At 34.4% G+C, this 18,352-nt stretch overlaps 1 long non-coding RNA gene across 3 annotated transcripts; it reads right to left on the bottom strand.

Annotated features, from left to right (window-relative positions):
* Positions 1 to 117: 117 nt before the first annotated feature.
* LOC131528841 (uncharacterized) lies at positions 118 to 18,194 on the bottom strand. Of its 3 annotated transcripts, none has more exons than XR_009267943.1 (3): positions 12,526 to 18,194; positions 12,089 to 12,248; positions 118 to 3,207 (listed from the first exon to the last, which is right to left on the bottom strand). It is a non-coding gene; the product is annotated as an uncharacterized LOC131528841 (long non-coding RNA). The 3 variants fall into 3 exon arrangements; XR_009267941.1 differs by having other exon boundaries at positions 118 to 2,874; positions 3,031 to 3,207; positions 12,089 to 13,305; XR_009267942.1 differs by having other exon boundaries at positions 12,089 to 12,605; positions 12,696 to 13,304.
* Positions 18,195 to 18,352: the final 158 nt, after the last annotated feature.

The following is an 18,352-nucleotide window of genomic DNA, read 5'->3' as shown; positions in this document are numbered from 1 at the left end:
ATCTTTTTATTCATTTCAATCATAATGCTACATTGTTTTACACTTTACTAAATTATTAATCTTTACATTTATGTCCAGATTTTTAATGATGTGGTCTCAGAGCATTCCCTTTCTTGATTCAACTCGCAGGAAAAAGAATCCGAGAAATCATAAATGAAAAAGATTAGTCAATAATATTTAATTATCCATCGATTGCTTCTCTTTTCATATGCAGTTGAAAAGTCATGTAAGAGACATCTACGAGGAATATCAATATTTTTCCATGTAGGCACAGACCACTCAGAAAGTCAAATAATTAATCAAAGGAATGTAGTTCTATCTGAAATCTGCAGCTACTGAAAAGCACACAGTTCAGTGCTGGAGTGGTGTTGTGTGTTAGGAAGCGCTGTGCTGTTGGCATTGGCTCCATGTGGTCTGAGCCACCTGCAGCCCTCCCCAGGCACAGCGCGGCGAGACAGATTAAAGCCAGCTCACAATCACTCATGTGTGTTCCCCATGTACAGGTGGGTCTGTATGAACTTAGCAATAATGGAATAAAAGTGCAAAAAGCTCTCAGAGGCCACTGCAGGTTATCAGAGTTAGGTGCTGCAGGACTTCAATATCACATTGATATGTCTTGTAAGCAAAGACCAAGTCACATTGTGAGTTATAAACTTGCAATTGGAGACACATAACCAGAAAATATCCATTTAGCCACGAAAAAGGTGTTTAGATGACAAAAACAGGTCCTTGTGTGAAACCACTTAGATGTTGCTCAGAAGAATAATTGCTTTTCCTGTTATGAGAGTGAAATGAGATTGTGTTGTTTGTCTAAATTGCTGTAGAGAAGATGCTCTTGACATAGAATACAATCTTTAAAATAAATAAGGCATACAATGGACAAACTAAAAGAGGACAACTGAATGGCCACTTGAGTTTCATAGCTTGAAAGTGGAGTAAAAAGTCTAATTCAAAATCACATTTAAACCAGGAAATAAACAGTTTTTAAAATAAAAAAAATTAAAACAGAAACACTATGACATAAATTGAATAAAAAATATTGATGATTTAGAACTATTAAACAAAATTTCCACAATGACCATGAGAAAATGTCATACTTTCACAAGATCCTGCTGACAAACATTTATTATAGAATACTATTATTATTTTTTACAACCAAACCCTGTTGTCAAAATGTTTGCATTTAACATGTTATATGAACAAATAATAAATAGATTGATGTAAGTCTAGTATACATCACAGTAACAGTTAATGGTTCATTACTGACATAACTGAAAAATGACTCATGGTTCATTAAGGGAGTTCAGGTGTGGGTTGATTCACTCATTGACTGAATAAATATGTGGACATGCACAAATCTTTCTCAGTTGCATTTTAAATTATTATTGCACATGTTATTGTTTGATATAATCTTACTAGAACTGAGCTTCCAAAAAAGCAAAGGCTCCAAAAGTTAGTTTTGATATATTATTTACTGATATTATGAGAAAAACATTTCAGAACAGAGAAAATGTTCATTGGATTGACTTAGCCTAGGCAATGGGCACCCTGCAATACCTCTGTGGCCCACCAGAGGCCCAAAACTTTGGAAGCTTTTATGTGTTTTTATGTTTCTAAATGATTTTCATCTGAAAAGAGGACTTTGGACCACTGAGCAACAGTCCAGTTCTTTTTCTCCACAGCCCAGGTAAGATGCTTCTGACGTTGTCTCTGGTTCAGAAGTGGCTTGGTAGCCCTTTTCCTGAAGACGTCTGAGCGTGGTGACTCTTGATGCACTGACTCCAGCTTCAGTCCACTCCTTGTGAAGCTCTCCCAAGTGTTTGAATCAACTTTGCTTGACTGTATTCTCAAGCTTGCGGTCATCCCTGTTGCTTGTGCACATTTTCCTACCCAATTTCTTCCTTCCAGACTTTGCATTTAATATGCTTTGATACAGCACTCTGTAAACAGCCACACCTTTCAGTAATGACCCTCTGTGACTTACCCTCTTTGTGGAGGGCGTCAATGTTCGTCTTCTGGATCATTGCGAAGTCAGCAGTCCATTATTGTGGTTTCAAAGAACAAGAGATACCTGGAATTTATACTGTAGGGATGGTCATTAATTGAAACTCAAATGTAAATATTCTAATATTTTGAGATACTGATTTTTGACTTTCATGAGATGTAAGCTCTAATCATCAAAATTAAAACAAAAAAAACTTTTGAAATGTTTTACTTTACATGCAATTAATCTAAAATATATGAAAGTTTCACTTTTTGAAATAACACAAGAAAAAATGAACTTTTCACGACATTCTAATTTATTGAGATGCACCTGTACACAGCTTCATATGCACGAGTTTTCTAATTCCGTAGGTTTTCTTGGTAGCTCACGTGATACGGTGTTGCACTTGAGAGATGAAGAGCTCAATTTATAAGACAAAACAAAAACCTACGGTTCAACAAAACAGCTCAGCTCAGACGTTTAAAGGAAGTTAAAATCGCCTGGCTGCATCAACAAATCCGTTTTTATATCACTTTTGCATTTGTTAACACTATCGGGTAGGTTTAGGGTTGGGTTTGGCGTAGGGGATATTTCCAACACGATAGAGAATTAACTTTTAGCGACACTCATCGGATATTTGAATTACGGATATTTGAATATGTACCTGAAGCAACGTAATACAAACAGCAATACGTGCCTATATCAACGTAACAAATACGTGCCAGGGTCATGTTTTAACCCGCATTTTAGCGCCACTCACTGGATGTTTCACTTTGAAACTGCCGCGAAACATGCAGTAAGGTACATAATGACGGTGTTGCAGAAATGTATTTATAGACACGTATTGCGAATGAGCCTGGGATTAACCATTTTAACCATAGACGTGAGCCCTGAAAAGACACCAAAAACTAAGACTTAAAATTAATTTTAATCCCACACATAAAATTTCAGACTGAAAATTAAATATACTTGTAATGAGAAATTATTTTAAAAATACAAATACAAGCATCTCTACTAGTGGTATAAGAATTTGGACCTCACTGTACCTTATAGGGAAGCACGTGATGCCTGAACATTGAAGATTTCAGGATGTTGTGAATGGCAGGTCATGATTGGTGCTTGAGCTGACGGCTGGCAGATTCTTCGCTCTGACTGACGCACATCATGTCTCTTATCCCAGACTGAGGGTTGTTTTGAAGCTTCTTCAGAAAGTTGTGTCCAGTCTATCACAATAAGGAACATCATACTTTGAGCTTTACATGTAGTGTAGGTTTAAAAATGTACATACAGTACGTGAAATTCTGAGCTATGGGAACATTAAAAAAATGTGACATTAAAAGTGTCAGCAAAAAACTACACCCACCACATCACCCAAGTTTTTAAGAGTTGTTGGACATCATGAATCCATTACAACAACTTCAGGTGTGTGTTTATGTGTGTATATAAAGCATAAAAAAGTTCTGATCAGGAGTGGTACTTGGAGTATTGAGATGTCACTTCATACACACACAAACAACTCTCCTCATGCATTTTTAATAGTTCAACTGAACAAGATGGCATCCCAAGGAGAAGACGGATATACTCGGATCAACATGCTGTTGTCAGGGTTGGAGTGCTATGAAGCAGCACATGTCCGGGGGCTCATGGGAGTTATCTGTCAGATCATCTTATCACACAGAGATGGACAGGACAAGGTCATCCAGATATCATCTCTAGACATAGGCTAACCCATCGGCACCAGCTGTTTAAAAGAATGCCTGCCTTTTCCCACCAACCCAAACTACATGAAGAACCTAAAAAGCTTTACTCATAATACACAGAGAAGAACTCACTCGTTACTGAGGGAAAAGACTGGAAAACTTTGCAGAGATACCGTTTCCCCAAGTCAGCACAAACTGTAAATAATGGGGTGTTTGTAAAACTTACAAAACATAAAAGACAACAGTTTGTATGACTTTTAGATTTAAATATATACATATATTAATTATTTTAGTTAATGTATAAATTGAATTTAAAATGTCACATTTCCATAACTGGCAAATCTGATGTTAATATTTTCAATAAATTTTTTCACGCCTTTTAAAAACCATTTTAATGGAGTATTGATTTCTTTAAAGAACTAGAAAATTCTTCTTTTTAAACTTTACTTTTAAAGAGTACATGAAAATGTTTAACTTTAAAGAACACTTTAAAAGAGCTCTGCACTGAAAACATGGGTATATAAACAATTTTCTTTATTTCTTTTTTTACAGCATACATTTTTACAGTATTTTTTAAGCATGGCAGGTAAGATTTATTATTATTATTATTTATTCGAAAAGACCTATACTAAAATAATGTTTTGTGGTTCGTTCGCATTCAGCCTATTGTTCCAGCACGCTCTGACGCATAAATAATTATGGTTGCCTTCTTTGACTTTTTTTTTTACATTACTGTTGTTGATTTTTATGTGAAATTTAGCCTTGTGACGTCAGGATAGGTTTGTTCTTCAACCAAAAATTAAAGGGATAGTTCACCCAAAAATGAAAATCTGCTTACCCCCATGGCATCCAAGATGTAGGTGACTTTGTTTCTTCAGTAGAACACAAACAAAGTTTTTCTAACTCAAACGTTGCAGTCTGTCAGTCATATAATGGCAGTCAATTCTTGGTTTTAAACGTTCCAAAGCTTGTATTTAGGCATCAAAATTCATCAATGTTATATTATTTTGTGAAGATTATCTTGATGGACAAAGTGTGTAAGTTTCATGAACTATGATTGAACACACAGAGCTTATTTTTTGCGATAATCCAAAAGCCTATGGAAAAAACCCATTGGCTTTTTGTAGAGGGAACCAGTTTCATGCTAACAGCTGATCTGCATACATTGCATGTATCAGAGGTAAAAAATTATATAAACTACGTGAATTATCTTTGATGTGAACTATCTCTTTAAGTTTAGTTGATTGTTTTTTAAAGGGGTCATCGGATGCAAAATTCACTTTTCAAGTTGTTTAAATTTACCTAAATTTAAAATTCCATACATAAACATAAATACGTAAATTTCCTTCAGCCTGAAGCGTATTCATTTCACTTTTGTTGTGAAGAGGCTTTTACATTTGTAAAACAAGAACTTTTTGCACAGATTTAAAAAGTAACTCAAAAGTAACGTAACACATTACTTTCCACAAAAAGTAACTAAGTAATGTTATTACACTGTAAAAAGTGATAAGTTGACTTAACTTAAAAAAATAAGTTAATTGAATTGTCAAGTTCACTTAACTTTTTTTTTTTTTAAATTATTATGTACTTAATAGTTTTAAGGCAACGGGTTTCCTCAACTTTTTTAAGTTAAGTCAACATCACTTTTTACAGTGTAGTTATTTTTTTAGGGAGTAATACAATATTGTAACGCATTACTTTTAAAAGTAACTTTCCCCAACACTGGTCTTTTGTTTTATGAATGCTTATATGATGAGTATTTATGTAACATGAGATGAAGCACATAATATTGAACCATTTAAAATAAATACACAGAAAATAATTAATTAATTGAGTTAATTGTTTTAAGTTTATTGCAGCATGTTTTATAAGAAAATACTATTTCAGTTTTTCTAATTCAAAATTTTCGAGAACTTTTTATTAGTATATAAGCAACAACAAACTCCTACAATCAAGTAAATCTTTAGTTATACGTCAACATTATTTACTTGACTCATTTTCGCAGTCCAGCAAATGTCATTTAACCAACAGATGTGTTCTTCACTTCATGCAATTTATCGGACGTTCTTGAGGCCCTGTACATAGACTTGTCAGTGAAGAATAAGAGAAAAGAGGCCGCGATGGGATTGAAGGGACTCTTGATGCTGAAGAGGGAAAGAGGGAAGTGCAATTTGAAATATTTGGTGGTAATCAGCTCTCTTTGATATGAAGATACCAGCATGTGGAGATTTTTTTTTACATGTCTACACAGCAGCCCACTGATGGGCACTCCAGAGAGCCCACGCGGTGAACTGCAGACGTGGATCTCACTCAGCCGCATGACCTCAGTGATTTGGCCTGCCGTTTAATGAAGCCCCTCGGTCCAAAGAAAGTCGGTTCAATCGCCTCCACGCCCGCTCATAAATATTTATCTCATCAGTGACAAAAGGACTTGCTCACTATCATTATGTCCTTTGTAAGTCAAATAGAAGTGGTGTGTGTGTGTGTGTGTGTGAGAGAGAGAGAGAGAGAGAGAGAGGAAAAGGAAAGCAGTTCTCAACTTTTGGCTCTGAGAATTGAGCTGAAAAGTGATTTCTGACCTCCAAACACCATCAAAATTCATGCATGCAATTTTTATGGCAATTATAACCTAGATGCTGAGTATATTATAACACTATAATCATAAATTACATGTTCAGTGGGGTCCTGAAGGACTGAAACCAACAGTGAAAATTTTCTGACTTTAATAATAGAAAAATTTCTTGAACAAAAATGGTCAATGTCACAAATGAAAAAAAAAATTTAAATAAAAAATTCATAAAATGTAAAATTACAAACAAAATAATTTCAAAATCATAAAAAAACCTATGTTTAAAATATAAACCAATTTAGTATCAGAAACACCAGTAAAAATTTTCTGATCTTAATAATAGAATAATTTCTCCATTATATTCTCCACAAAAATGGTCAAATTAGCAAATAAAAATTTAAAAATAATATATTAATACAATTATTTTTTACAAATTACAATTGAAAATACAAACCTATTATGTATCAGAATGTTACTTTAAAATTATTTATTTAAAATGAATAAACAATTGAAAAATGAAATACAATTGTTTAAATTAATCAAAAACTGACTTATTTCAATAAAAATGTGAGCACTCGCACAACAACAATATGCAAAATCCACAGAAATATAATGTACTAAACAAATAACCCACATTTAAATCCTTCAGCTAAGGACCAAAATCTACTGTATTGCGTAACTTAATCGCAGGTCAGTTCCACTAACCACAGCTGGACATGTAATGGCTGATGATCAGACATTAGAGTAAACGGCTAATTTTCACAGAAGCTCATGGCCACCGTGTCAAATTCATTATGAGGTTTCAGAACTCATCAGAGGTATTTAATAAGAGCATTCATTAAACGGACATTAAATACTTAATAGGCATAGAATGCTGTGTGCAAAGCACTTAATCAGGGCCTAAAACGGAAAGCAATTTCCATATTCAAAACTTATGCCCCAAGGTCACTCTATAAACCGCTCTGGAGATGTCCTTTGGCAACTGTCACAGAAGCAAGAGTTCACACGATGAAATTTCATCCAGCAGTGATAAAAGAGAGGATACTTCTAAAATACTGCAACTATTACTACACATTTTTTTTAAGATCAAATAGTGCACTTTCAGAGATAAAAAGGGCAAAGCAGTCAATTAAATCATATTTATAATCCACTTTCATTGGAGATAATAAGAATATTTGACCTGTTAAAACGCATTCGCCAATTACTCACACCAAAAAGCTCACACCAATTACGGCTCGCAGCACGACAGATACACGAGAATACAAATCAGTTTCCTGCATTTTGTTAATCAGCATGACAGTTTGACATTTAGCCTGCCCAACAAACACAACCCCACACTTCGCTTTAGCACAAACACACAGTAATGATTAGCAAGTGGAAAACAATTATGAAATTATTTCACAGCCTAAAGCCAAGAGTCAGCATCCGTATAGGTCACTCTGTCAAAGCGTATTTGACAACGGATGCTGACAGATGTGTTTTCAATGTGCTCTTTGGCCCAAGAACATATTGAAAATTATGATGTTTGCCACTTTTCCACACTGCGATCAGCAATTATATTGTATGTCAAGGTGAAAAAAATGGGAAAACTAAAATCCTTCTTCCCATTAAGCAAATAATGATTCTTCTTGATTGGCTGCTTATTATGCACCTAATTTGCAACCCTCCTAATTGGCTGCCCAAAGAAACACTGAAAAATGTAAATGGGACGACTAACAGGGTAACGGCTCATCACTGAATCACTTTCAAGATAATTAGAACGCTTCTATCAGCCTGTTCATTGGCCCTGAAGAAAGTGTAGCTAAATCTGATATCCACTCACAGAAGAGATGGTCCAGACCAACACACATTCCACTTAAACTGAGAAAAAAAGAATAGTATTGAAGTATTGAAAGGACTACTATAATACAACATACACTGGCATTTAAAACAAAAGTACTGGTGCAATCATTTTGTAATAAATGGACTCTAAATTCAATGCAGATAAACTCACCCCTACTTTGCTCAACAACCATAAACTCTATACTTGGCAGTAGAACAGTTTATTTCGATTACTGTAAAGCTCAGCAGTCTTAACTTCAATCTGTACATAAATCAGGAAGGCTAATTTCCCTTAGGAATGTACCTATTGGGGGTTTATTAACTTTTATGCTTTGCTCTACAACATAAATTACTTCAAATATGCATTTTAAAGGCGTTTCTTTTCAGCACAAGCTGCTAAATAAGGACTACATACTTTTTGATGAATCAAAACTTATACTTTTGTGGAAGTTGTAGTCTTTGTGTACTTGTTAGCAACAACAAAAAACAAAAGCTGCAAAATTCATGGTTTGACAGGGATAATTTATGTTTTAGAACAAAATGTCAAAGTAATGTGCACTCATAAACAAATCATTAAAGCATCATTAAGCCGTTTTAATTTTAAACATCACCTCGGGCCAAAATATGAGTCCATAAGCAGTGTTGGGCAGGTTACTTTGGAAATGTAATAGGTTACAGATTACAAGTTACCCTATTTAAAATGTAAGTAGTGTAATTATTTCAATTACCTTATTAAAGGAATGTAACTGACTACATTGGATTACTTTTTGATTACTTTCTAAAGGATGTTTCAACTGTTAATCACCTGCAAACATTTAACCTTACAGTAGTACTCAAGACTGATTACTGTCAAAATGATCAAAATCCTTCATCACTTGAATTAAGATGATAATCATTTAATTTTAAAGCACAGCCACCACAAATTCTTTTTTTTTTTTTTACTTTGAGATCATTCAGGTTAAATACAGATTTAAATTCATAAGATATAGTTTTAATACATATGATGCTGTTTTTGAAATCAAATCCTTGCATAGAGGAAACAATGGCATAACAATGCCTTGGGAAAAAAAACTGTTAATCTAAAAAAAATAAAGCATATACATAAACCCAAAATAGAAAATAAAACAGTTATTGTCCTTCTGTGCTCTAAACTCCTGAAACATTGGTGTCAATGCAATTTGGGAAAGAAATCAATCAAATCTGTATGTGTGTGAAAATATTCAGATGTAACCCCCTTTGTAATTGTTAACATTTTCATAAGTAACTGTAATTTAATTACACATTTTTTTCTCAGTAACTATAATAGATTAGCTACATTTATTTTATGATTACATTACGTAATTCTGTTACATGTAACTAGTTACTCCCCAACACTCCACTTTTGTCCTCTATAACATCAAATTCCACTGACATTTGTTTAGATTTTGTTCAATTTTCGCTTGTGAATTGTGCATGATCATGCATATTTCCCTTGTGATTCAGATTGGATGACTTTATTATGGGTAGAGGACTTGTATTTCAGCAGGAAGCAACGGACTGAAGCTAAAAACGTCTTAATGATAAATCTGTTTCTCTGAAACAGTTTTTCACTTCACAAGACGTTAATACACTGTAAAAAAAAAAAAAAAAAGGTGAGCCAACTTAAAATTTGAAGGTAACCAGCTTCAGCAGATTTTTGATGTTTTCTCAACTTGTTGTTTTAAGTTTATACAGTGTAGATAGACTGGAGTCTGATGTTTTTATCAGCTGTTTGGACTCTTATTCTGACGGCACCCATTCACTGCAAAGGATTCATTGGTGAGCAAGTGATGTAATGCTAAATTTCTCCAAATTTGTTCTGAAGAAGAAACAAACTCATCCACATCTTTTCAGTTTTGGATAAACTATTCCTTTAATAATAAATGTAAATGTTGTACCTCACATCTGTAGTAAAATTCCTGTTGAGGCTTATTGCTATACAGAAATAAAATGTAAAAAATTATTTAGTATGTTTCAGAAACTCTGAAGGGAATTTATGTTTAGTATTTCCGTGAGGTCTGCTGAAGAAATCACATAACTCAAATGGCACAAACAGTTCTCACTTGTCCTTGAACAGCTGACAAAAATGTAATTCAGTTTTCCTGCACATGCTTTTAATATCGGTGCTTGAAGGGGTCAGAGAGGGACAGAGGGGAGCCAATAGCCTAAAATTCTCAAAATGATGTAAATAAGGGCAACAAAATCCATTTCTGAGAGAAAGTATGTAGCCCTGCCTCCAACAAAACCAATTCATCATAACACCGTTTCATCCAACACATTGCCAGCTTCAATGAAAGTTGTTCACATATCATGGGAGGATTCTGTCAAAGTTTTGTTTACCAAGCCATACTTTCAACATCACTATTCAAGTCAAGCTTGAGTAACTTGAAATGTTTTGAATTTACTCACGATATGAAGAGTTATTGTGTTGGTGTTTATTCTAGCAAACTCCAACAAACTGTTAAAGCCACTGCATGGAATGAAGATACTCACAAACCATGTAATTGTTCTTTTCCTCTGGGGATTGGACTATTTTTAAGGTGTTACAGTCGGTGGGCTCACCGAGCGTTTGAATGATCAGGGGACCATAAACTAGCTCACACAGCTTGATATGCTGAGATTGACCATCATCAATGTCTTGCCAGATCAAGCGTAAACCGAGAAAGCCCCATGAGGTAGAAAGGAAACCGTGGATGTCTTTTGACTCTAGTCAGAGTGTGTCTGTCAGTCACATGATGTCCTAAGTTCATTATAGTGACCAGATACGTAAAACCCATAATTTGATATATAGAAATGATATTGGAATTTTATTTTTTATTTAGAATAAACATTATTTATACATTTTCTCTTTTTTTACTCATAGTAGAGTGGAAAAACTAGAGTAATTAAATTCTATTCTAAATATAAACTGTTAAATATACACTACTGTGTACTGTGTACCAAGCTATGCTCACCAAGGCTGCATTTATTTCAAAAAAATTATAATAATGATAATAATAATAAATAAACAGTAAAACTGTGAAATGTTATTACAGTTTAAAATAACAATTTTTCTGTATTAATATATTTTATAAATGTATTAACTGTAATTTATTTTGTGATGGCAATGTTGAATTTTTCAGTGTCACATGATCCTTCAGAAATCATTCAAATATACTGATTTGCTGCTCAAAAAACATTTATTATTATTATTGATGTTGAATACAGTTGTGCTGCATAATGTGGAAATAGAGATTGATTGATTGATAGACTGATTATTATTTTTTATTTTTTTGCAGGGTTCTTTGGTGAATAGAAAATTATAAATAACAGCATTTACTTGATCAAAAAACAGTATAAACAGTAACAATGTGAAATATTATACAATTTAAAATAACTGCTGTATTAATATATTTGAATGTGTAATTTATTACTGTGATGGCAAAAGTTGAATTTTCAGCAATATTACTGCAGTTTTCAGTGTCACATCATCCTAATATGCTGATTTGCTGCTGAAGAAGCATTTATTATTATTATTATCAGTGGTGAGAACAGTTATAATATTTTTTATATATATATTTAAAATATAGTGCATAATATAATTAAATAATAATTTTTTGCAGGCTTCTTTGATGAACAGAAAGTTGAGAAAAAATAGCAGCAAATATTTGAAATAGAAATCCTTTTTATCATGTATTTAGTGTCACTTTTAACCCATTTAATCCATCCTTACTGACTAAAAATATGAATTTCTTTTAATATATATATATCTTAATGAAACTTTTGAAGAGTAGTGTGTCATAAAATTATTATAAAATATTATAATATTCTAAAAAAAGACAAAAATTATATATTATCAGCATTACTTTAATAATTAGGCTACCTAAATGAACAAATAAGCATTCTGAATCACGTTCAACATTAAAAAACAAATTCCCGTTTCCACCCATTTCACTCTGGTCTGCATGCAGTGTGTTATCAATCTGGTATGAACCACCGCACCGCTACTGCACTCACATGAGTGAATATTGATTTGGTCTTCTGTTCTTTCCCTCTGGTGCACGTCACATCCACTCACCGCCTCACTGAGTGATGTGGTCAGCGGCATTCAACTACCTGAGATACAGATGCCCAAATCAACAGATCCTTAATCATTTCTCCAATGGACAACACACATCTGAGGAAAAAAACAACAACACACTGTCTGTAAACCACTCTCAGCACTCAAACAGTCCAATATTAGGTATAAATAGACATTTTCAATAAGAGATTTAATGTAAGCATTTATTAGAGAACCGAGGTTAGAAATAATTGAAACTCTTCACATGCGCTTCAACCTGGCCTTTGCTTAGTAGATCAGATAGGAAGACCTTCCTACAAGTGATAGATGTTGTCATTCAATCAGGAGGCCTATTTTATACCTGTTCACATTCACTCCGAGTCCCATGACTCACCATTCTGCCGTCATTTCTGGAAGGAAGTCCACACAGTTCGCCAAGATAAAAGGCTTGAATCACCGCTGTAATTTTCTGTTCTGAAGAGGACACAAACTCCCACATTATTCTAAATGACGCTCTTGAAAAATCGACATGCGTCACCTATATGCTATATGCTTGCAACTTACTTTTGCTGCAACGATGCTTCGAAAATTGCAATATGTGCAAATTGTATTATGGAGAATGGACTCCAGAGTTGTGACATGACAGATAACAGAGATCCTTCTCTCAAAGACAGACGCAGTGCACACAGCTGCTATTGTGGCGCTACGAGATGACTGCAATCAAACCGAGAGAAGACCTGTTATTTGAGACAGCTGAGGATGCTCTTACCTTGCCCTTCGGCTGATTGATGTCATCACAGACGATGATAATGAATGCCAACTAAATAACTCCATGTTGGAAGAAAATAGACATGAATGTATATTTTTTTCCATTTCCTTTATTGACAAGACACTTTCCTCTGCAAGACAAAAAATATATTCAATTAGTCAATTATTGTAAAATATACAAAAATGCTGGAAAACCAAAGAATTTGTGGGACCTGAAGGATTTTTCTGAAGAACAGCAGGCAGTTTAACTGTTCAGGACAAACAAGGGGCTCATGAACAACTATCACTTCACAAAACGTCAGTAGGTCAGTACTAAATAAACAATAACATGCATTTTGTATAATTAACAATTTGCAGATTCTGAAAGGGGGGTGTAAACTTTTGACCTCAACTGTATATGTATATGTATATATATATATATATATATATATATATATATATATATATATTGCAGGAAATAATATTTTCTCTAGGAATTTTAAAGGCTTATTTTAGGACTATTTCATTTCACATAATCATTTTATATTGTCTGCCCTGGTATTAAAATAAACATTTAAAAAAATTGCAGATAAAGTATCATTTAGAATGTTTTTTTAATTATTAAATTATTTTAAAGATGAAAACTTAAAAACAGATACAAAGGTATTTTCCCTACAAAAGATATTTTAAAATCATTTAAAATGATTTTAAAGTTGAAAACTTTCAAGTGTCAGCCCAAATATTAAAATAAACTGCAAAAAAATTCCAGACAAAAGGAACATTTTCCCTGCAAGAAAAGATTGCTGGTGTATTACAACAAAGTCACACTGAAATTCTTTTAAACCTGAAAGTTCAAAGAGACTTCTGAAATTGCTGTTCCAGACTCCTCTGCCAATTATAAGAGTAAAATAGAAAGAGAATACCTTTGGGAAACAACACGCCAACCTACAGATTGTTAAACGAAATCTTAAACAAAGATTTCTGTGTCATTTCTCGTCAGCCCTTTGAAACATGTTGCATTTTCAGCGTTTGACGTAAGCATTGCCCCATAACTTGAGGACAAGAGGCTTTGTTGGATTTAACTCTAAATTTAAGACTGTCACCGCCAATCAGAGCGAAATTTGTTGACAAGCAGAAATAGATACAGCTCTGTAGCATGATAAACCAGACTGACAGTTTATCCAAGAAAGCCTAATTCATCTCTCCTAAGCCTCTTCCGCTCAAAAGAATGTTTATTTCTTTATTTATTTCCACATTCAGCAGTAGAACTATTTGGATCCAAAGCTGCGGTGTGGTGGCGCAAAATCAGAGATAAGGCGCTATGCTGATGTTTGCCTGGCCAGCTTTGGGAGGTGGCATTATCACCCGCTGCTGTGACACACATATCACAAACACACTTCAGCCTTCAGAAAGCAAACCCTGTTATCTGTCCAACATTCATGCCGCTTTTGAGTATAGAACAGTGACCTCAATTTACACGCCGAGCCTAAAGATATTTGTTTGGACATGACATAGGGTTCTTGAAATCTTTGATTTAAAACATCACAGGAAGGTTGCCGAGACAAGAGTTCCAATTTGTGGAGAAGTACACCTTTTAAATGAAAGGAACTGCCTTTGATCTTAAAAATAAGGCTTTCATCTATGGGATGTGGCTGAAATCCATAACTTTTGTTTACATGTGTCACCCATTTCTCTAACTCAAAGCTAAATGTTATGAAATTACCAGTCTGCTTTAGATTTTGGCCTCTTTTAAGCGAGCCGGCAATTAGGAAAGTGACTGGATTCTAGATCAGGGGGTTTTGAACCTTTTGATGCCTCGGACCCCCAAATCGGATGATTCCTATAATAAACGCAGCCTTGCTAAGCATAAAAACATTCAAAATAAAAAAAAACATACTGCTCCCAAACCTTGAAAGCTAGTGTATACAGTAACATAAATAAATACAAACATACATTAAAAAAAATATGCATAAAATAGCTGGAAAAGATTTACTTTCGATTTTCAACTGAATCTTTTTTTAACTGTCCACCATGAGAGTAATGTTTAGATGTAAAATCCTAATGAGAAAACTAGTAACACTATGGCTGTCAATACAAAACATGCTTTATTATAATTAATAAATCAATGAGGTTAATCTTGTGACAATTGTATTTTATTATTTAATTTATTCATTTACATTTTTACATTATTTCCCTGTTTATGAATCAGTGCAGTATTTCTTTCAGATCCTCACAACCAGTTATTTTTCCAAAATGAGTGAAGCACAGCCAAATTGTGAAATTTTATCCCTGATATTTCTTTTGAGCCTCAGCATCAAGGAACAGCACAGAGATGCAGCAGCAATATTGTCCAAATTTCTTAAAAAAAAATCCACAAATATTCATTATCCTGTCCTGGAGGCAAATGCTCCATTTCTGTCAATTCCAGCTGCCCTGCAAAATTTTGATGTTTACCGTGGCAGATTCAGAGTGGCACATAGCTGGCTGTCGTAAAGAGAAAAGGGCAAGCGATAGATTACTGATTATAGATTACCATAATAATGCAGACTAAAGAAAAGCTTGAATGTATTTATACTCAGCTGTCTAATAAAAGCATCGATAAAGGATCATCTATGACCCTCACCAACACTGGAGATGCATGAACGAGGATTCCACAACTAACTGGAAACCACATTCTTCTATGCGATCTCTATTATAATAATAAAAAGAACTCAAATATACTGTATATTGTGCATTCTCAGCAAGAGTTACAGATACAGCATGGATCCATTCTGGATTCTGAACCTAAAGCCAAATTGACCTGTCCATGGTCAAAATGAAATCAAAGAGTCCATATTGAGCACATTGTGGTGTGGGATTCAAGCCCGAAGCAACAATGATCTTTGTCAGTATACTGTATTGCCTTCAATGCTTTGAGAATAAAAAGTAACAAAACATGTCTACTTTCTGAGCAATTTCATTGCCTTCGTGTTACAATGTTCTTGCAATTTCTGCTATCAGACTGACATAGAAAAAGCCATTCCTAGCGAACAATGTCAGGACTGTGGTTTAATGAGAGACGCTGCTCATCTATGGATTCCTGGCAGTGCAACCAAATTAAAAAGAGATAGCTTTGTAGGTGCTTAAAGACTATCTGTTTATCTCCTATACTGAGATATCTGTAGACACACAACGTCCTGCCTGCTTTGAAAGTCTCAGGTCTGGATAGAATTAGCAAATAATAATAATAAAGACTCACATTATCTGCACTTTGATAATGAGATGAGGTTTATTAAACCCCCAAAATACTGTCTGCAGCAAGGCAAAAGTTACATCACCCTCTGTTTTTTTTTTTTTTATGTATATTATCGCATATGCATTCAGAGGTGTGCAGTCAGTCTGTTGACACAGTGATCTCTCCAGCTGCTGTAAAGGCAGAGACGGCGTCTGCTTGAATCTTAATCAAACAGCACCATCTCGCTGGATTTAAGTTGCTATCAAAGGCTTATTTCAAATGCAGGTGCTTTGCCGGACAGAGGGTAATTATCCCCATTATTCAAATGACACAAAGGCGGCTCTTTCATATTTCATGGCCTTTTTGTTTTGTTGCCGTCCCTAACGCAAGTGTGCACTTTTCTTCCAGCGCTACACAAAGGGCTTGATTCTGTTTTCCTTCTCCATGCTCCTTGTTTTTCCTCTACCGGAGAGGCCTAAGGTCTCTGTTTTGCAAACTGATTTACAGCAATCACGGTCCCTGGCGATTAATTAGGTTGTCTGCCCAGAGCAAGGCATGTCTGTCACAGCAGTGTCACGTCCATATCATACACATCAATCATAAACATCCGCACTGATCTCTAGTTTAAAATGCATAGCAGAAAAAGGTCAATAGATGGCTAGACACCATAGATAGATGATAGATTGATGGATAGATGGGTGAGTGGATGGATGGATCAAACATATCACAAAAAATTATTTCTTAACTTTGTAAAGATCAATACAGGAGACTGGGGATGAAATCACACATCGTGTTGGTATATACAGTAACAGTTTCTTTCTTTCTTTTTTACCTGTGTTTTTTGTCACTTTTCTTTATATAACCTGAGCATATCACATGACCATATCCAGCAACATACCTAAAATATTTAAATAACCACTTGAATTTCATTGATATTTTCATTTTAAATTATGTTTTTTGTTCTTTTTGTGCTCTTGCTTTATTATATATCAATGTGCACATGTTACAAAACTGTTGAGAATACAGTAATAATACTGTAGACAGATAGATAGACATGTTTATATACACACAAAGAAGAGTATTTTAGTGGAAAACAAAGTATTTCAAGCCATAATTCACAAAGACATCCTACAAAACAATGGAGAATAAATGTAGCCTATAAGATCTGACACTTATTAGCATCAAATGGCTCCGTATGTGGGAGGAAGGCTCAGTGCCAATTTCTGTCTTGCTTATCAGTGTTACTATGTGCGAGATTGCCACTGACATTCACAGCTGGTCTGCTTCAATTCTGTGACGGGAAATAATGTGTGTGCGCGCCCGCGCGCGCGTGTGTACCTCACAGCGGCATATGCTCCATCCGTCATATAAATCTCACCTGAGCACTCAGAATTAGCGCAGAGCTTGTCAACGCGTCGAGAGAAGTGATGCAAGGATGAGCAGTCGATATTTTTAGTTGCCTACAGAGAGAATTCATGAGCTTTATCAATTGATTTGGCAAATCATACTGAAGAGACAAGTTGGCGTTGGAGAGAAGGTGAAGCATTGAAGGCAGCGCCCCCTGCTGGATAAGATGCTTTAATACGTAACAAAAGAGAAATAAAGAAAGAAATTGTCTGTGGGTTATGCTTCTCAAATCTATGCGTAAAAATTGGTTATGATGCACAATTGTCAGATTAGATCTGAAATCTGATGTTTTGTTTTTCATTTTAATAAAAATTCTTTATGATTCTTTAATGCAAACCTTATCCAAAAACATAACTGGAAATCGAACAGGTTCAAATGAATAATTCCTCGCTCTTATCTAGAAGGTCACGAATTGCTAATGATGAAAAAAAAAAAAAAAAATTCATTTCATTAAAAAAACAAAAATATTTTATCATGTTTAATTGACATACCGATTGCTAAATAGGCTGCAATAGCTATATGAATATTACATATATTTTATATTTAAGCAACATGTCAATGTCTCCCCCTTGTTAAAGAAGAAACTGGTTTACCTGGAGTCGATTACAATCATCCACAAGAATATTGTTATAACATGCTGTAATTTGTAAAATCAAGCAGCCAAAAGAGGCGGTATCATGTCAAAAATGTGGAGATTTTCAATGAAATAGGCCTAATTACTATTTTTATGTCTTTACAATGAAAAGCCATAGAAACAAACTTACTTCCTCTATTTTCATTCAAACTAAGAAATGATCCAGCAATCGGGGTGTCTTTCTCCTTTTAATCAAAGTGACATTGATGAACAAATGTA

Source organism: Onychostoma macrolepis, chromosome 21 (assembly GCF_012432095.1).
Source record: "Onychostoma macrolepis isolate SWU-2019 chromosome 21, ASM1243209v1, whole genome shotgun sequence".
In the NCBI taxonomy this organism is placed as follows: domain Eukaryota; kingdom Metazoa; phylum Chordata; class Actinopteri; order Cypriniformes; family Cyprinidae; genus Onychostoma; species Onychostoma macrolepis.
Note: the sequence above shows the minus strand (reverse complement) of the source record. Positions and strands in the feature narration are given on the sequence as shown.